General features: G+C 42.0%; 1 protein-coding gene across 1 annotated transcript in view; it reads right to left on the bottom strand.

The window, feature by feature from the left end:
* TMCC3 (transmembrane and coiled-coil domain family 3) overlaps window positions 1–21065 on the bottom strand; it is a 99738-nt gene extending 78673 nt beyond the window's left edge. Inside the window, exon 1 of the mRNA XM_082047314.1 lies at window positions 20959–21065. The gene's annotated coding sequence lies outside the window, so the exon portion shown is untranslated. The remainder of the gene's footprint in view (window positions 1–20958) is intronic.
* Window positions 21066–21529: the final 464 nt, after the last annotated feature.

Here is a 21529-nt window from a genome sequence, read left to right as displayed (position 1 = left end):
TCTGCAGCAGCTCAAAGATACCATTGCCTCAATACTCGCTGAAAATGAACAACAGATGATGCTTTTCAAAAGCAAACCTACTTGATTGCTTTCATATTTTGGATTCTGTGAAAAACAAATCAGTGAAGCTGATGAAAACCAAGCAATTGGCAAGGCCAAGCCCTAAGAGGCAATTAGTCCCAGGCATTATTGGAACTGCTTGTAAGGTTCCCCAGCACTTCCTTGCCTCCAGCAACTGGGTAATAACAACTGGCATAAAAATGTATTTAGAAAATTCATTAGTAACAGTCCAAGTTAATTGTGGCTTTAGTACAGCTCAATGTTAAGTTTCTAATTAAAAGATGCCAAATCTAACTAGGTCCTTGAAATATCTTTAAATAATGTGCATGTGTTTAGGGTATGTATTAGAAGCACGTTGTTTTGGTTTTGTTGCTCTTCAGTCCTTATAGAAACTGCCTCATTTAAGGCCATTTAAATGGTAATGGCTTGCTTTAGTAACACCAGAATAGACACTACACACTAGAAAACACCTTTATCAAAGCTGGAAATAGCTTCTTGTGTATTTAGGAAAAAAAAAAAAAGATATTTTTGTAAGCCACAGTTCTATTATAAAAAAATACACAGGGATTCACCCATGAGATGCACCTGTTTGGGAAATACCATCCATCTCTTCCACTTGATCTGGGAGAGCAGGAGGAAAAGCAAATACACGTTGTGCCCCAGTTCATTTAACTTTTCAGGGAATACTCCTGAATTTCTAATGAGCATCCACTTCACAAATCTCCTGTTTTAACTGATGATACTTAAGGTTTCTAATCAAACTGAAACTCTGATAGATACACATATTTCTCACGTTTCCAGAGTAATGCCTCCACAACAGCAATGAGAAATCGATAAAATTTCCCAAGTTTTAATGAATTGATAAAACTGGTTAGAAAAACACAGGAAACATGAGTATGGTTTCAACTTGCTGTAAACAGGACACTAGACTAGCACGAAAGATTGGCTATCAGTATATTAACAAACAGGTTTTATTTCAAAAGAAGAGTGCAGTTGAAGTTGACCCCACAAAAATTGCAAGTCAGCCAGAAGAAGTCACTGAAAATTTTGGTTGAAATTAATGAAGTCAGGTATTTGTAAAACAATTAGTTTAATGTAGTGTTCAGTCTTCCAGCTAAATTCACCAGAAGTTTACATATCTTCCACAAAACCAGAGTCATCACATGTCTTTATTTTCTTCCCAAGTTACCCTTATGTGTGAAGGAGCCCTGATTTCCCGGAGATGGCTGAACATCTGCCTGCTATGGGAAGTAGTGTAAAATTCCTTATTTGCTTTGCTTATGCACTCAGCTTTTGCTTTATCTATTAAACTGTCTTTATAGCAACCCAAAAGTTTTCTCACTTTCACTCTTCCAATTGTCTCCTCCAGCCTAATGGGGGTAGGGGTGGTGGCGGTGAGTGAGTGGCTGCGTGGTGCTTAGTTGCCGGCTGGGGTTAGGCTGTGACAATGGGCATGTAGTTAGCTAGTCTCCTAAAAGAAATAAAAGAAAATCCAGAAAACCCCAAATTCACAGAAACCTAAAAAAACATGGGAGGGAGCTGAAGAGACACAGAGCTGCCTTGGGAACCAGCTAGCTAAGGAGACCTTGACAGATGTTTGTTGACAGAGATGTATGTATTCATCCCTCCTCCCCACCCAAACCGGGGGAAGGCCAAAGGCCATTGAACAGTGAAGCTCTGCAGAGAACATCTTTGGTCAGAAATGTGTGTGTGAGTGACAGCTCAGCATGAGGAGCCTGAAGAGACGGCTTGCACTGGAAGAAACCTTGAGCATGGCTGAACAAGCACAGCAGGAGGCGAGGGCAGCAGCTTCCAGAGAGAGACTTGGGGAGTTACAGGCTGTCCCAGGTGCGGGGGATGTGAGCGAGGACACTGCCTTGGGTTACTGACTGACTCCTCTGCATTCAAGGAAGCGGGCTGTTGATGCAATTCTGTTTATTTCCAAGAATGTACAAAAATACCTAGTTTTTTTTTCTCCTAGCTGGACTACTCGGAGTGCACAGTCTCTAGAGTGCAGCCAGGCTCACTTCTTGTAGAGGTGCCTCCTGCATCAGCATGTTTCAACACGTTGCTGTCACCTGTTGACGTCCATGTAAATGGAGACCTGACAGAGGGAGGAAATGAAGCTCACAGCTGTTATGTTTAGCTGTCGAACGGTCTGGATGAGATCAGTGCCTTACAATCCTGTTAGGTTCTCCTGGGTGATGTTCAAAGCACAGCGCTGACATTTCACATCTGACTCACAGGCAGCCAGTAATGCAGCAAGGAGTGGTGAACACGAGCTGGCAAGAAAATGTTCACTAGAGGCTGGGGGTTTCCCACAGAATAATATGCAGCTAAAGTATTTCCACTTGGCCTGAGACACACCCCACTGTCATCTGATGGAATTATGTTCCAAGAATATAAAACTCACAAAGAAGTTTCCACCCTGCCTAATTTGATACTTGATTTCCTTGCTATGCAAGGTTAATTCCCAAATCTGTCTATTCTTAGCGTTCCTGCAGGGTTTCTTTCTGTCCTGAAGACATTTCCCTTCCCTTCACAGACACCCTATATCTGTTGTGGCTCCCTGAGGATCAGCTGCCACCAAAGTCTGCCCAGGTAGTCTGGACCTAACCTGCAGGGTTAAGGAATGGCCTCAGACAGGGGAACAGGCAGGACTTGTAGACCCAAACAATTCTGTGTGAGAACAGCTCAGGAACAATAACGCAGCTTACGAATAGAAAATTTGAAAGTCATGTTAGAAAGTGCATCTTCGCAATTGGAGAGGGGAAGCAGAGCAGACAGAAGAGGTGAAGAAGGTCATTTTTGTGCAGACAAGTTATGAAGTAGACTCTATGCTGCACATTATTATAATTTCCTCACATACACTTAGCTGTGATCATAACTAGAGCTGGTAAACTACCAGTGTGATCCAAATTGGTAACTCCTGTGTGCCTTTAAGTAGTCTGCTTCCTTCACTAAATATAAGTAATGAAACAGGAAAAGAAAAAAATATACACAACCACATTCAGCCAAACCAAACCCCAGAAATATCTGCAGACAGCAACGCTGCTATTTATTGACAGGTTGTTCATACCTCAGACTGTAATTCAATTATTTTAAAACAGACCAACCAGCCTAACAAATCAGCATTACGCCATCCATTACAAGAATGTTGAGCTGGTGAAGTACAAAAGCACAAGACAGAGCCACAACACTGCCAGTGAATTTTATTCTTTGACTCTGTCATGGTAAGGACGCTGGAAGAATGAAATTAGGGAAGAATTGAGCATTTTAAAATACTTGTTCAGCAAAAGTGAGGATATATTAATGTAAAGAAGTTTTATATTGATAAGAATGAATAAATACTCCAAGTCCAACGTACTGAAAAGGTAGGCTCAGTGGCATGGTTTTGCTTCTGCTATGTTAAGCTAAGATAAAGAATGTTAACTCTCCATTTCTGTACAAAAAGTTCTGTTACTTCCTATCTTGTCACTGTGTCCAATCAAAACAAACCTGCTAAAAGTAACAAGTGTTAATGAGGTCTTTTTCTAGTCTAGTAATCAGCATGTTATTGAAGCCAGAGGATGTAAGGCTCTGCAAGGATGATGAGAAGCATCACTGACAAACACCATACTTGGGTCCCGGCACAGACTGTCTTGCTCTGGGTGCTGCGAGCAAACAGTCCAGCAGATCCAGCCACTTGGTCCTCTTTAAAAACGAACCCAATGAGCTCTTGCACTTTTATGTTTCATCTGTGGTAATACGGTCTGAGATATGATTTCTCTCTCACCATGCAGATCCCAGTCCACCTAGGGTTAACAGTGATTTCAACAGTTAATGAAAAGTCAAGAGCCTCCAGTAAGAAAGCAAAACATAATATAATATGATTGAAGCAAAATGCTCTGTTTAATAGTGTTATACAATGCTTAGTCCTTAGTGCAGCAACTAAGAAGCAACTCGGAATATAATTCATTGCAAACATCTCCAATGTTGAAGTAACAGTGAAGGGTAGTAAATGAATACAAAGAAAACAAGTACCATAAATGAGCACATGCTCATTCTTTGCCATATCTGGGAGTCAAACTGAGGCCCTCAGTGGCCCACAATGCAACCACTGCCCTGGGGTAGAGGGGGCAGGCATACTCAAGATATTTTTCGCAAGCTTTTTTTATCTGCACTGAGAATGAGCCAGCTCACTCTCTTCTATCTTCCAGTCTTGACATGATACTGAAAAACTTGCTCGGCTACATAATAGCCATAAGCAACAGGAAGAAGGTATGTGTGACACACCTTTTAATGCAGAAATCCAGAAGAAATAAAAACCCATTTGGAGAGGACTCATATGCATATATATCACACAACACTGTAAGGGAAGGAAAACAATTTCCTAGTTCCCTCCTCTGGGTCTCTTTGCAGATGAATAGAGAGGCTGCTTGCAAGAGTCCCATTCATTTCTCATGCTCTAAAGGAACATCAATAACCCCTCAGGAAGGACTGCATCAAAGGCAGATACATGCACTGGAAACAACATATGGGTAATTGATCTCTGTGCATCATTAGGAAAAGAGAGTATGAGTCAACACAACTAGCAATAGAACTGTATCACAACCTGGCAGCTAGACAGATGGGCTCCTAGTAAGGAAATTAGAAGCAGCTGGAGTTGTCACCCTGTTTCATATTAATCCTCAAGCTGTATTTTGTCACGGAACAAAGGTAGACTGATTGGTAGTGCCCAATATTCAATTCTGGAGCCTGGAGCACCCCAACGGGGGTCAACAGCCTTTCATTTTCTAGGACACTCCGGGAGACTCCACTTCTCCCCATATACGACACCTTCCTGTGGGTTTCCAGTGGTCAAGAAAGGGAAGAACTGAAAAAACAAGATCTGGCATTAAAATTACTTTAGCTTCTCAAGCCAGCCACAGCAGGAATGGGGCAGGAATGGTCATAGAATCATAGTATGTCCTGAGTTGGAAGGGACCCACAAGGATCATCAAGTCCAACTCCTGTCCCTGCACAGGACAACCCCACAGTTCACACCATGTGTCTGAGAGCGTTGTCCAGTCTCTTCTTGAACACTGTCAGGCTTGGCTGCCTGCCCTGTGCACCTTCTAGGGTAGGGGAAAGCAGAAAAAAGAGGCTGAGTGAGCCAAGTGTGTGGCAGCCTCCTAAGAATAAAACCTAGCCAGGCCAAGAACGCAGGATCTACAGCAGAGGACAGGGGGGATGCACACATGGTCCCCATGAAGTCCTCCTGATCCTCCTGCCCTCTCACACACGCAAGGAGGTGGAGGGGAAGAAAGGCAATGGCTGAGGCCTTAACCAGCTGCAACTCAAGTTGAGGGTGAGGTAGCAGGAGGTACAGGAACACCCTGATGCCTGCCTGGGGTACACGACTTCCTGAAGTTTGGAAAGAAGCTGCTAGATTCAGCTCACATAAAACAAGCAGGGTATGCAGTGCGGCAAAATGAGGACATATACTCATCACGGAGAAAGCTCATTGAGACCTCAAAATTTCGCATGTATGCATTTAGAAATGAAATCCTAAAAATAGTTAAGCTTCAGCACTATTTCCTGACAAGATTAATAAAAATATATTTATTTCCCTTAAGAGATATTTCCAGAACTAAAAAAAAAATAATTTTAAAAAGCCCCCACACTTCAGTTGAGCTAGTAACCAAATTTTTTAGAAGGGTTTCTCTTCTGCTTTCCTGTGGAACGCAGATTGCTCAGTAATCACAGAGAGGAAAACTGGCCTGAGAAATATTTCTGTTCTGTTAACTGCAGTCTCTTATTGAAATGAGGCAGTTTTTCATTCCGGTGAACAGCCACATTAGCATTTCATGTCGCTACATGAGTGTCCACAGGACAGTTTTATCAGTGCTATTAATTTCTTGCATTTACCTACAGAGGAGGCTCCTGTTCACAGCCAGAGGCTGTGATTGCTGCAGCTAGAGGTGCTTGGGAGTGTCCTAACTTGATTTTCACCAGATCACTCCCAACACCTTTGGTTTTTCTGACTGAACGTCACAACCTTCAGCCACTCCAGTCATGAGGTCTTATCTCTTCTGACAGCTGGATACAGAGCCTCTATGAAAGAGCTGAAACATCCTCTCTCCATCCACAGAACAGACTCATGTCTTCTACACGTAAAGCTTCTGACAACCCTCTAGATTGTGGGGTCACGGGCTTGGACCCACAGCTTGCCACATGCTGTCTGTTCACAGTTTGTAGCAGTTCAAGCCCTGGTCAGCTGTATCTCAGAATGCATTTTTCTCACTTGAAATGTAAGTAAGGCTTAAAATACCACTATATAGAACTGCAGGTTTTATAACTACCCCTAAATTTCCTTCTGAAGCAAAGTGTAAAAGAATAGAGCAGTGTACAAATTCTTGAAATCTGAAACTGAAAATGTACACTTTTCATAAATGTACAGGGGGACGTATGTTAGAGAGATTGATCAACTATCAAAATGCAGAAATTATACTAAAATGCAAGTGCCTATCAGCATTTTTATATTGATGCCATCTCCTAGCACAGAGGTCTTTAAAAATATTAATGAATTAAGCTTCATAACACTCCTGAGATTTAAGCAATAATTAGCCAGCCAGTATAGGTAAAACAATGACAAATTCTATAGAAAAAATTAAATAGTCAGTTGTCGTTGATACCTCTGAATGCTATCAAATCATACAGTATAATTCATATTAATTGCAACATCATAACTGATTAACTGCACACTCTCCTGCTATTTTTTTTCAAAATCAAACCATTCAAGTATTTCTTTTTCCATGAAAATTTATCCTCAGATCTAGTTTTATTTTAGGGTGAATTCTATTTTGTTTTCTGACCCCACTTCTATCTTTCTTTGTGATGACTTGCTTAGTATGCATAGGCAGTGAACATCCATGTTGGGGGTAGCTTCCTGATTTCTATTTTCTATTTCTGGACTCCAATGACTTCCTTTCTGAGGTATTTTCTAGGATTCCAAAATCAGAAATGGAAACTGCCTGTTTCTGATTTAGCTTTAATTAAGTGTCATTCAGCCTGCACCTTTAAGTAGACCAGCCTGCTCTCTGGGATATTAAAGTCTTAAAAGTTTCTCCTGCAGAATCAAGGGCTTTATCTTCAATAGCTGCATGGGTTTTTTCTTCACCAGGCTCAATGGATTTTTACATTTAGCACCTCATGTTCTTGGTTTAGAGGTGTAACGGAAAGTAAATTCCCTTTAACAACGGTGCTGAGAAGGAAAAGGAGAATACAGTTTTATTTTTGAATTGGATCTAAGGCCTTTCAAAGAAGATCTCCAAAATATGAAGCTGCCACTTATTTACAAAAGCTGAAAAATCTATGATTGATACTTAATGGGACTCAAGGACACTACAGGCACCGGAGGGCTAGTTTTTTACTATTCAAAGAGAAGATGCAAGTTGAGAGAATTCAGACATTAGCTGCTGGGTTCAGACACAGCACATGTCCTAGTTTCTACCCAAGTTTTCAAGAAATCAAGCTTCCTATTATTAGCCCTCCATAAGGTATAAACTTGTCTCTTTCTCACTAGAACATCAATAGTATTCAGCTTCACAGTTTCATTGATGGTAGATGTTGCCTACATGACCTGTGTGCACACTAAGTGTCTGATTTCACTGCAGATTAAGTGTAAATCCACTCAACCATCTGGCCCACGGGCAAGGCAGGTACTTAGTATTTCAAGCCACCAGAAGGGAATATTGACCACTGTCCCCCTCAGCCTGGGACTGGACCATGGTTTCCATTTAAAGATACATTTGTGTAAATACTGGGTAACTGGTAGCTACATAAATCTTCACTAATTGTTTTAAAAAACAGCATTATTTTATACTCAGTGGCCTGCTGAGTCATGAGGAGAGAAACAAGCTACACAACAAAAACCTGAACAATGTCATATCTAAAAATAGCCAGCAGTTCAGACCAGTACAGTAATAGCACTAATTACAGGCCAACAATCACAGACCTTTGAGCTAAGAGCAGATTTCTGAAACAAGCCAGAACAAAATGTACTCATAAAGACAAAACACTGTGGGATGCTATCGTGAAGATGGCTGCATCAGATCAGCCTCACACTGAGATGCAAGGAGAACCTCTTAGGTCATTAGAAAAGCTGCAGCACCTCATTATTTTAAGTAGCTCTTAATACTAACACAGTGCCAAAGTACCTACAAATATCCCTACTCAGTAATCTCCAGGGTTCAATACTGGGATCCACAATGCTAGACCTTCACTTACAGGATCAGGCAGGCTAGAACACACACACAATTAATAACTCGCAGTACATTTTCTTCCCCAGCTTCACCTGCCACATCTGGGATCAGCCCCCCAGAGCTTCTCATTAACCACAGCCAGAGCTTCAGCAAGCGCAGGTCAGCATGACCCCTGTGATTTGAACAAAGCTGCATCACTGTCCGCTGACTCAAGGTACAGACACAAGGTACAGAGGAAAGGCTTAAAAGTGCCCATTAGCACTCTTTGCACAGGAGATGAGGGGAAGAGAACTGGGAGTATCATGGGCAGGCAGACACGCTGCAAGGGAAGGGTGGGAATGAAAAAGGGAGGCTTCGGTGGACCAGGGGCAACCAAAGATGGGAGAGAATGGTGAAGAGTCTTTGCCAGGAAACTAGGGAAAGAGAGTGCTCCTGGAACACAAGACCTCTCACAGGAGGAGGCAGAAAACAGCAGGCTGGGTAAGAAAGAAGCTTTTACAGTGCTTGGCTGCTCTTCTGCCTTGTTAACTGAGAGTGCAGGACATACCAAAAGGTTCTTCACCCAGAGGGTGGTGGAGCACTGGAACAGGCTCCCCAGGGAGGTGTCACAGCCCCAAGCCTGACAGCGTTCAAGAAGCAATTGGACAACACCCTGAGATACATGGTATGAATTTTGGGGTTGTCCTATGCTGGGACAGGAGATGGACCCAATGATCTTTGTGGGTCCCTTCCAACTCAGGACAATCTATGATTCTAGCCACCACAATCACCTCTGCAGAAGCTGGTGCAACTTCACCATGCTGGGTGCTTCCCAGCAACATCCCAGGAAGAAGCACATCTTAACAGACACTCGTTTTCTGGCTGCCCGTACTTCTCACTTCTATCCTTGCTCTCAGGAACAGCAAGATAAAGCCAGCGTCAGAAAGCCACATGCTTACACCCAGGTGAGCAGGACTTGCCATGCTCTGCCGTGCTTTCCAGGACTGCAAAATAGGTCCTGGACTTCGGCTTGCCCCTGCAGGGAACTTGGTCAGAACATACCACAACAGCAGTAATTTCAGTGGGCACTGAAGAATATGGAAAAAAGGACAACGATTAAACATCATTCACCTGAATGAAAAAAATGGCATTTGCTCTTGTTATCTATCTAGCACTCCAACTATGTTTTGCAATTTCGTAATATCACTTCTCAATCCCTGTACTTCTACAAAGGCATTACTGTGAGATCATCAGGCTCTCAGAGTTCCCAAACTTTTCTGAAGTTATCTTAAATGCATTAGAAAAGGACAGGGTACAATTTTACAGGAATGAAAATGAGACACAGAAATATTAGTGCCATAATATCGACAAATTTTGGTTTAATTTCACACAGAACTCTGCACTTTTATAGCACTTAATACATTCAAAGTGCATCTCTAATTGATATGGTTTCCAGCTGGATTGCTTGGTTCTCCTACACAAATATTCTAAGGAGACAAAAGGTTCTTTGAGGAACAGAAGTATATCTGGCTTCCTGAACTCTCGTGTTTTAGAGCTGGGAAGCCTTGGTGTTTGTGAGCTCTGACTTCAGCTCTTCCAAGACTTTTTCCACTTAAACTCTACCCAGAACTAAGACTTCCACTCTTCTACCTGGGGACTTTCTTAGCCCACAGGTCAGCAAGGGGTGAGGGGTGGAATGGTTCTGGATTTGTGTTTTGGAGCAGAGGGGAGCCTGAAGGCAAATCTGGGACCTGAGTCCTTTCCCCAAGCTTGTGAGACAGGAGGCAAATCAGCCACGATCATGTGCCACATGCTTCATTCCTTGCAAGAACAGAAACTATTTCTTGTTGTGCGTTACAAAAAGCTTTTGCTCTTCTTCCTTGCAGGAGACCTGGTCCTTGCAGCCTGCCAGTCTGCTCTCAAAGACCAGCAAACAGATAAGACCAAACTATTTTTCTTAATTAAGTCCTTAAAATGGATGAACCCTTTTTTCCCCTCAAATTCTAGACAAAGAATTCAGCCCAAGTCAGATATTTATCACCGTCACCTCTGCTCAGACACTTAAAGGCTTGCAAAGCTACTCCCATGGGAATGCAAGGCTTCCAGTGCACTCTTCCAGCTCTCATAATTTTATAATGAATACCACACTGATGCTGAAGGACCCAGTGCCTGGATCAGCGTCATCAGATGAACGTATCGCCTGCTGGTAGGAAAAATAACAATGCCAAAGTTCAAAGGTTTTAGCTTCCCTAGAGGAAAAGTGAAATGGGATCTCAGTACATCTAAAGGCTCAGGAATCATAAGACGAACAAAGAAAGCAGGTTTTTTGGTCAGTCTCGGGTTTAAACACTTGACGTCAGCAATTCTGCTATTCGCCCCAAAATACTTCTACAGAATCTAAATATACTGGCATTCTCAAAAAATATAAAAGGAAGTAGATTCTAACTAAAGTTAGTCATAAATATTAAAAAGTAGATAAATAATGAATAAATGCTAATTTTACCTCTGTTCCTGTGCCCACTAAAATTTGAAATATGTCTAGTGGTCCTTTCTGTATTATATTTAATAGGCTTTTTTCCACTATATGAGTTTAAAACAGCACATTTGAATTCTGCCCATGGAACATTTTTGTCCCATTTTCGAGTACACAGGTATACATTGAAAGCAAAAGCCAGTTGACAGTGAAAGTCACACTTTGATTAAAGGATTCTTTTGGTTCCAAAGTAGGATATTTACACCTCCCTTTAGACCGATGTCCTGCAAAGGTTCTTGCATCCATGTGGCTGCATGAATAGTGTGGTGACTCTCATAAGCAGAAGTTACTTACTGGTGAGACAGATGTGAAATCTGTTTCTCAGATAGTGCAGAACTCAGCATCTGTGTTTAATAAGCATGATTAAAAAGAAACTGCTACATCATTAGTTTTGGCACTGAAAGTTTTCTGGAAGTGTTTGCTCCAAGTGGAGTGAAGATCCCTTCTGCTGCACTACCAAAAATTGACCTGGGCACCAGGAGACTGGAATCCTATTTTTCAGATGAAAAATGAAGTTTCTTTGTTACCTTAACTTAGTCTTTCAAAAAAAACTTGGCTTCCTGCTCTTCCACTGTGTTCTCTCCCCAAATACAAGGCAGAGTTCGTTGCTTCTGAAGCACTCTGTGTTAAGCTATGATAAGGACCTTATACAAAACAAAACCTCTAGAAAACATAATATATGTACTGTCCTTTTGATCGCACTTTATTTGATTCCTAAGGAAGACGCAAGAAGTGGGCTGTCATTTACTGGAAACTTACTTGAGCATTTTCTAAGGATTTTTCTTGTCGACACCTTTCCATTTCTTAAAAGAAACTGCTCAGAAAATGTTTCATTTGTGGAAATCTTAATCTAAGAAAAAAAAAAAACAGAATGTTCAAGCTATCCTGTTTTAACACATACAAAAATTGGAAACAATTATACCTTTCAAAATTTGAGTTATCTTACACTATGAGATCAGGAAAACAAAAGAGAAGGTCAAAACTAAACAACTTTTTTATTGATTTGATCTAAACTCTGCCCCATCTCCCTCTCCTTCCAAAACAACTGATTTACCAACATTTACAAACTGGTATTTCAGTTCATTTTGGATTCAAAACAAATTTGAAAAATACACTGAAACATCAGAACTTCTTGCAGAGCAGCAGGACCATTTGATGTTGTGGACTACATGGTAATGAGCTATTCTTCGCCCTCCAAGATCAGTAGCAAAATTCATAAATGTTTCATTGCAGCGTTTTACAAACTACAAGCTTTGTTTGGCTTTACTTCACTACTCTGCTTTACACATTCACATAACAGATGACTAAATACTGCCCAAACTGCTTCAAGTCTGCAAACTCCCTGAAATAAGACCATAGAATCATAGAAGAGTTTGGGTTGGAAGGGACCTTCAAAGGTCATCTAGTCCAACCCCCTGCAATGAGCAGGGACATCTTCAGCTAGATCAGGTTGCTCAGAGCCCCATCCAGCCTGGCCTGGAATGTCTCCAGGGATGGGGCATCTGCCACCTCTCTGGGCAACCTGTGCCAGTATTTGGGCTTGACAGGCTTGATGGGCAAGATGGGCTTGATCTGTGGAAGTCTGGCTCAACTGGAGTGCAAGGAGGAGTTTTGCCGCATACAGTAAAATGGGTTGTGGCATACAGTAAAATGGGGTTTGATCCAAAGAAATTTTGGATCTCCTTGATCCAGCAGCATTATTTTATTTTATTTCCAGTGTGGTTTGAGAAGTCTCTCTGATGGCACCAAAGCACAGGAAAGCCAGTTGCTAGCCAAGAACCCTACCTAGAGCCAATGGAAGGTGGAAAATAGCCAAGAAGGTTCAGTTGTCTTTCAGCTCCACTGTCCTCCAGGTTTTTGGTATAATTGGCAGTAATTGCCTCTGCCTGCCACTGCTTTTGGCAGGCTGCTCCAGGGATACAAGTGGCTCCTGGGGCTCAGCTGATGGGTGAGTATGACTTGAGAGAAATCAACTCCATCACTTCTGTTTTTGTGCTCGTATCCTGACACAGATAATCTTTCTATGCCTTAGTAGGCCAAAATTAGAGCTATGAATGTAATGGTGACATTGCTTAAATGACAGGAAGAAAATGAATGCTGTGATTTTTCCCTTATATGCCAGAAATCGCGTTGGAAGAGAGGGACAGGGCTTGGGTCATACCTTGCTGACACATCGCATCCAGAACTGCCTGCAAAAATCATCTCCCAAGCACACAAAGGGTCTCGCAGCTGGTGGAGTAAGAAATGTGATTTATGGAACAATTTCCTCTCATTTCATCCCACTTCATATCTTGTAGTTGGAAAAAAAAAATCACATGCTACACAGTTTATTGGAGGGAAGTCAGGTTACAGTAATAGCAGAGACTTACCCATCAAATCAGCATTCCCTCCCTTCAATTAATAAATGTAAAGAGATACTGATCTCCAACCAGGACAGAAGATAAAAACTGGATTGAAAAACATCATAGAGAAAAGTGGCATTCCTCTATCAAATGAGGATTTATTCATAAAGCAGGAAAACAATTTCCAAGCTGTTCAAAATCATCTGTGCAACAAGAAATTAATATAGCGAGATTCACCAATTCAGTCAGAATTGCTGCCCCTTTTATTCATGATGGAAACTCTTGAGAAATGCATCACTGCAGGGCTGACATCTTTCACCGCCATGGGAGGACACTGGTGTAGATTAAATGTCATTTTGCCAAGGTTAAGCAAACACTTTTATCAGTAAAGTGCAGAAATGTTCCAAATTCCCCGGAGGAATTTCTGGGAGGGAACAAGGCAAGGTGGTGGGAAATCAGTGGAAATTAGTATTTCCATGGTTCTTTGGAAACTGGGAGAGAAGCAACTTGTCCCAGGTGTGTGCCAGAATCAGGAGGGGGATTTCCGTATTCAGACTACTGTCATGCCTCTGCTTTAGCTCTAAAACTAACTTGCCTCTTCATGCTCTGGAGCTTTCCCCTGGCACAAGTGAAGCAGTCTGAGGTGGCCAAGGCGGAGAGGACCAACAGACCCCAGGTATGACCCAGCAGGCTGTTGGGAGGGCAGCTGTGTGGCTGCAAGGGCTGGCAAGTCAAAGCCAAGCTGTGATTATCACCATCCCATCCTCCCTTTGCCTCCTGCATCTCCTGTCACCTACAGACACAAGCTATGAACAGCATGGGAAATCCCTCATTATCTCTTTCACTTGCCTCGTGCAGTGGGGAGAATCCTAAAACAAGCCATTAAGGACCTAAGTTCAACTTATTTGTCTATTTTTTTTTTTTAATTATTACAATTAATGACTTCAAGTCACCATCTCAGTACAAAGATGCAGAGAAGCCTGGTACAGTCAGTCTCCTTAATGGGAATGCAGAGCTGAACAACATGTTTATCAATTTGCAAATCTCCCACTAAAGCATCTGACTCTTACAGTAATGAAACAATTACTGTCAGATGTTATTATTTGTTAGTTATAACATAGTGGTGCTTTCAGTCTAGGGCAAGACCCCACTGTGCCTGGCACACTACAAGCATTGAACAGAACAGATAATCCAGGTGGTTCTGTTTGCAGAGCCATGGCCTTATGCCCAATCCTACCAGTGCTCTTTAAAACATGCAAGCCACAATGATGGTAATTGTACTAAAATTAGCAATAGTAGCAGCAGCAGTTATTCCTCCTACCAGGAGGAATGCAGGTCACTTGTTTTGGGAGTGCTACCCCTTCTTCCCCCACCAGTGCTGCAAGGAGCTCACCCTGCCCAGAAGATGGGAAAGCAGGAGAACATCACTGCTGGTGCGCAGGCTTTTGCTTTGGGCAGGTAGTGTTGGAAGAGCAAAGCAGGACTTGTCCCCTCTCACACCTCCAAGGCAACAAGGGCAGCCCCTGCCTAGTGCTAGCTTGAGAAAGGAAAGAATCACAGAATCATTTTGGTTTGAAGAGACCCTCAAGATCATCAAGTCCAACCATAACCTAACTCTGGCACTAAACCATGTCCCTAAGAACCTCATCTATGTGTCTTTTAAACACCTCCAGGGATGGTGAGTCCACCACTTTGCTGGGCAGCCTGTTCCAATGCCTGATAAACCCTTTCCATGAATAAATTTTTCCTAATATCCAACCTAAACTTCCCCTGGTGCAACTCAAGGCCATTTCCACCCATCCTATCACTTGCTAGCTGGGAGAAGAGACCAACACCCTCCATGCTACAGCCTCCTTTCCGGTAGCTGTAGACAGCGATCAGGTGTCACCTCAGCCTCCTTTTCTCCAGCCTAAACATCCCCAGTTCCCTCAGCTGCTCCTCATAAGTCTTGTGCTCCAGGCCCCTCACCAGCTTTGTTGCCCTTCTCTGAACTCTCTCCAGCACCTCAATGTCTTTCCTGTAGTGAAGGGCCAAAACTGTGCACATAATTTGAGGTGCGTCCTCACCAGCACTGAGTACAGGGGGACAGTCGCTCCACTAGAGAATACTTAGAAACAAACTCCATGGACAAGCAACAGCCCCATGTCCTCAAAGGTCACCTCAGGTTTTCCAAGTGGGATGTTGTACAATCTGCCACCACAGGATGTAACCAAGAGGGAGGGTTTCAACTGAGAGAGAGTGAGCATGGATGCTGAGCCTTGGGGAAGAAAGTTCTACCAAATTGTGGGACGCTTTCCTTAGGCAGCTGATGGAGGCTTCATTGCTGAAGCGATTCACAACTGGATGTGGAAAGAGCCACATAAATACCACAGAAAGAATCACAATGATCAAGAAAATGATTCAACAGGCTTTCGCTATCTCTTAACATGTGTACCCTGAAGATAAACACTTAAACTTTTAAAATATCAGTGTGATCCAAGTCTCTAGAAAGGCAAAATTCAACTGGCCTTCAAATGAGACCATTTTTAATTTGTTTAAACAATGAAAAACTAACTATAGATTTTGCGAGTAGATTGTATAGATCTGTTGCAAACATTTGTAAATGTATACATTTTGCCATAAATCCTAGCAAATTCCTATAAGCCAGGTGCTAGAAAGCTTGTGCTCTTTTTGCCCTGAAGGTTTTTTGGACATATTTTTGTACAGGTTTGGCAATACTGCTTAATGCAGAAAGATAAGTATCTTTATTTTTTCCCCATAGCAAACCTAAAACATTCAGTAACTTTGCTTCAAGATATCTAAAATCTATCAGTTTGTAAAGGTAAAAGGAACGTGAAATTCAATCTGACCTAGAAACTATATAAAAAAAGAAAGTAACTGAACACTTTAGCATCCCATCAATAATGCAATCATACTGCAATACCCCAATTTTGAAAAATTGTTAATTTCTTCTGAGAGCATGTATGTTGTTATTTTCCATCTTGAGTAAATGTGCACAAGTTTCAGCTCAGCTGTGCAGGAAAGTATGTTTTTGTTTCCATTCTTCCCACTAATGAAAACTGCAGAGATAAAGTTTTGCCAGTGATGTGGAATGCAAAATCTATTATTAGCAACATGATCTAAATCCTACCCCCAAAAGGTGGATGCCATTCTTTCTTCTATATTTCTCCTTTTACAAACTTCTCTTTTTCTGCCCCCAGTTTAATAAGTGCTATAGGTAACACTGCCTGAAGCCTGTAACCAGAAAGCCAGAGGAAAGCAGTGGTTTTTACAGCTCAGGACTGGTGTAAATTTGCAAGGCCTGAATGGCTGACATTGTTATGCTTTTAATTTTCCAGAAAAGGGCTACACATGCATGTAGGTGTCAGAGATAGAAACATCATCATTTCAGTCATCTCCTTTGTCAAACTTTTCCCTGTCCTAATGGAAAAAAGAGGGAACTTCAACAGTAGTGCCAGAACATCTCATCCAACTCTCTGTCTTGGAAGGACAGACACCACCAGCTAGGACACAGTCAAATGGAGGCTCTTCCTTGTACACATTCCAGGCAGCCAACTTCGAAGGCAGTAAGAAAAACTGCTGCAGTGAAAGCCCTACTTAAGCCTTTATGTTTATCTGCTAGTGAATTCTTTTTTCTCGTGTGCTTTCTTATGAAGTTAAAAATACCTTAGCGGTGAAAGCCATTAATAATGGAGATAATTGTTTTGTGGGACTTGGTGTCAAGTTAACTGTTTAAAGAAGTAACAGCAAAAGAAAGGTCTGGTTAACACTGTTGAACTCAAAATAGCATCTAATTATGACAACAGGGGAGGCAAAATAACACAGTGCTGATGCATTCTATTAGCTTTTCTGACAAAGAACCGCTCCACTTTTTGCTGTTCCCCAGTTCACAGACGCACAGACATTTTAGGTCAGCAAAGACCACAACATGCAGCTCTGATCTCTTGCACCACATGGGACACAGAAGTCACCCAAGAGTCCCTGCAGTGAAGAGAGAACTTCTTCTGAGCCTCAGGAGCAAACATTGGCCTCAGGAGTTTGTAGATAAAATAAATCCCAGGCCTGGTTATGTTTTGCAATAAGACTGGCACACATCCACTCGAGGTTTTTTACCCCGCTAGGGTAGAATGGAGACAGAATAAAGTCTTTTCCCTCTTGGGAAGGCTTCTCTCATTTTTTGTCTCAGCCTCATACTCTCTTAAATATAATTCACTCTTCTTTAGCACAGATTCTCCGAGGTACATAGGCAGTGGAAGGCTAGAGAATAGCCCAGCACACCTCTAGCCCCAGGACTGGTATCAAAGGATGCATAATTTTATGGACAAGGCTCCAAAGCCAGAGGGGAGATGCTGCCTTTCAGGTGGAGCGACTGACAAAAACTGAACTCAACTGGATGTAAATGCTACAGTCTCAGCCTTCTCAAGGGGAATCATGTTAGGTCAGAGGAAGCCCAGAGCAGCTGCTCACTGATATTTGCACTGATAATGCTATTACAATGCATTACGTTTAAGAAGTTCAAAATCCAAGCATGAGTCAGGCTAGTTTCTCTGCAAGGATTTAAAAGCTTCCCTTTACCTATACGTTTTTAACACACATGCTGCATTCTCTATTATTATGGATAATTATCCCTTTTTGTGGATTTGAGATCCTATTTCTTAAATCTCCTCCTGCTAAGAAGACTAGCAGATGACATAAGAAAGAACTGAGACCCACTATGAACCCCATTGTTGGTCTGTCAATTACACATACCGCAGGAAAGTCCATTCCTCAGGGGTTTCAATTATTTCACCTGACTCCTGCAGGTGTCATTCATGAAATTTCATTTCTGTTCATCCAGGTCACTCAGGCAAACTCCAAGCAAGCAAGCATACCCCATGGAAGTAACGACTGATTACTGGAGCTTAGCTAGTAACACTGACAGTGCACAAGGCAAAGCAGCTTCACCGTGTCCCATCTGTACTACCAGCGAGCAGCAGTCCGAGAATGGGCAGATGTGGCAGAGACCTGGCACAGGTTGTCCACACCACTGGATAAGGGCTCCCTGCTGCAGGTGTTGTGTGCTGCCTCTGCTCTTAGCCAGAGAAATCCTGAGATCCTTGTACAGGTAGGGAAATATATATATATCAGTGGATGAAACCTTCAGACACTGAGTCTAAGGTGGAAGGCAAGCCCAAGTCTCACTGTTTGCTGGCCCACAGACACGCATGAACACACATGGAGACAACCACTAACCTACTCCATACAGACACCTTCTGGAACAACTGCCTTATCCAGTTAGCAACACCCAATACACAGAGTAAGAGTGAGAGTTGCCTGAACAGCAGTTGGCTTAAGATACCTAAGCCCATGGTTTTAATAGTGAGTGTCTATCTTTAAAACAAGGGCATGATGTTACATCATTTTGTGGAACCAGAGTTTTCTGCAGTCTTCTGGCAGGATTGTCCAGTCCTGTCAAGACACTGTCCTGTATAGCCCTGCAAGAGAGCTGCATTCAAATAAATGTGTTGGAATAAGTGCAAAACGCCACCAAAACATGCTCAACAAACACACCAGTCATTAAATACATAAATTCTTTTTATCAATGAGGATAGATGAACCACAAAAATGAGTTTGTCCTAGGTTTCTTTGGGCCTTTCTACCTTTGGTGCTCCTCATAGAGGTGCATTGCACTGTACTGCATGGACAGATCCTGTCAGGTTCTGAGCTGTGTGGATGCTACACAACGTCCATACAGCCCCGGACTGTCAGAAGTAACATCTACTATTTTGAAAGCACATTTACACACAATAATTACAGCAACACAATTACAGCAACCCAGGAAAGTAATTGAATCACCATCCCTGAATGTGCTTAAAAGACGTGCAGATGAGATTCTTAGGGACATGGTTTAGTGCCAGAGTTAGGTTAATGATTACACTCAATGATCTTAAGGATCTCTTCCAAACAAAATGATTCTACGATTCTAACATCTAACTAGGATGAAACATTCCCTGAGGCAGGGAAGAGAGGGCACTTGCTCTTGTCAAAGCCTCCTTTCACAGTTCCCCTGAGGCCCTCAAGTTCTTCACCAACAGACATGTCACCTGATGCTTCAATACTGATAAGAGGAAAGAGTTCTCTCAGTCTCAGAAGAAATCCAGTCATATGTACCCACTTAACCTGAACATTTGAACAACCTTGTATACATTTATCTACATGACTTACAGACTGTAAACTGTCTTCTTTTAAACAGGTCATAAATGATCTTATTTACACCATTGCATGGTGGTGTTTACATATTTACAACCCCTTTGATTACCATTGGTGATTATGTGGCTGACCTGGGCTGTCCTTGTCCAAGATTCAGCTACTTGAAGTTAGGTGAGGAGTACCCAGAACCAGGCAGTCAGTTCAAATCTACAATGCAATGGAGCAGAAATACCTACTGGGTTGCCCAACTCCCAATATTTTGTTGCTTTGCACAAAAACAAAAATCAAAATACATTTTTTAAATATCGATTTTGCTTGTCTGTTCATTTTCTACTTCTGCTGTTCTTTCCCAATTCAGTTTTCCCCATTCTGACTCGCATGTCAACTGCTTTCTATCTTCTGTATTAATGTGTTGCTCGCATGAACTATTCTTATTCAGGTTTGCTTATAAAAAACAGCTTTGCCATATCCACAAAATGCATTTACTATGCGGATGACCATGCAGTCAGTGAATAATGATGTGAAATAACCTGTTCTGTTTTCAATTAGTATTTTCCGTCTCTCACAAGAACACCTCTACTCCAAAAATCCCACATTATTGCACTATCAACTGCTATTCAGAATCTAGAGTCATTAAACCCAGAAATATGTTCTTATTCTGAAGAAATGTCACATTTTCTTCTCTTATAGTCAATACAATAAGAATACACATATGGTGTGGAGTATCTTGGCTATTATATCAGAAAGGAAAACCGCATTACATGTAAAAGAAAGAACATGACAATTCTCAGTGATTTTAATCAGCTTTAAAAATCCATACTAGATAAAAGAAGCTAGAACCTTTGATAAATTTGTTGCTCATTTATACCACTGCATTCTGTCTGTGGACATTCATGCCAGCACCAGTGAAACTGGTCTCCTGGCCAATTTTTCAAAAACATAATAGTAGATTCATAAACTGACTCAACTGCTAACTTGAGAAATTAATGCTCAAAACTAGCCCTTGCAAAACAAGAGATGAGTGAAGAACATGACAAATATATTTGGAACATTGTAAATGCAAGTCTTTCTCTGTTTTTCCAGATTGAAGGAAGATTGTGAGGTATACAAAGCCAAATGACTGTGTTTACCAGTAAGTGCTGCAAACAAGGACTACAGAAATGCTGATTGACCTATTTTCTGATCTTGCATGAACTTCAAAAGTAAAACCACTCCAATAAATACTGGTATTACCACATACAGCTCATTTAATCTAATTAATCACTGGTAGTTATTACAGCCAAACTCTTGACAGTCAGGATACTAACACAATCCATCCCACATTAACAGTCACCTCTGCAGGCTGACTACTACTTGTTTAGCACATACACAATCCAGCTTGCTGTTGTGGAGGCAAAGGCCTCTATAAAAGGGCAGAAGACACAGGCAAACTGTGTGTTTGCACATCTGGAGAACATCTTTACTCCTAGATCGCAATGACAGCAGACCACCTAAGTCCTGGCTAGAAAAGGAGGTGAAAGCAATATCTAAATACAGGCAAGTTGTTCTCAGGAAGCCAAGTGTTCCCTAAACAGTCCAGAAGGACAGTGTTCTCCCAGCAAGGTGAGAAGGGTTAAGTAGCTACCGTTACCTTGGAAAGGTAGATGGTTTCTGCCTCGATGTAGGGTCCGTAGGAGTTATTCCCTGGAGAGAAACAAAAGTGCGAGCTGAGCAGCAAGGATGTGAACAACACTGAAGTCAGACTAGAGGGTTGTTTCTGTTTCTGGAAGTGCAGCCCAGCAGTGGTCTGTCTGCTAAAGATAGCATGAGAGCCTTCCTCAAAACCAAACTCCTCCTCCTCTTGCGTGAATGCAAAGCTTCTCGCACTGTGGTAGCATGTCCTGCCCGGCACCAAGCCCAGCCCTCAGGTCTGCCAGCCATCAGCCTACTCATCCCAGCTGTCCACGATGGACAGACGGTGCTGGAGGGCATGCGGTACCCATGGTTTTTCTGGAGGCTGTTCTTTCAGAGCAAAGATGTCCGGGCAATCTTCCCAGGTTAAATTTTGATAGCTCGATATCAATGAAAAGGCTGGAGAGCCTGTAGGAATACACAATAAATGGAAACAGCAAAGAGGACCTGAGTTTGCTCTTTTCCCATTTATGCATTTTTTTCTTAATAATCTTCATATAAGAGTCTACCAAAAAAAAAAAAAAAAAGTA

Source organism: Streptopelia decaocto (assembly GCF_964273445.1).
Source record: "Streptopelia decaocto genome assembly, chromosome: 1".
Lineage (NCBI taxonomy): Eukaryota > Metazoa > Chordata > Aves > Columbiformes > Columbidae > Streptopelia > Streptopelia decaocto.
The sequence above is the reverse complement of the archived record's forward strand: the minus strand, read 5'-3'. Positions and strand labels throughout refer to the sequence as shown.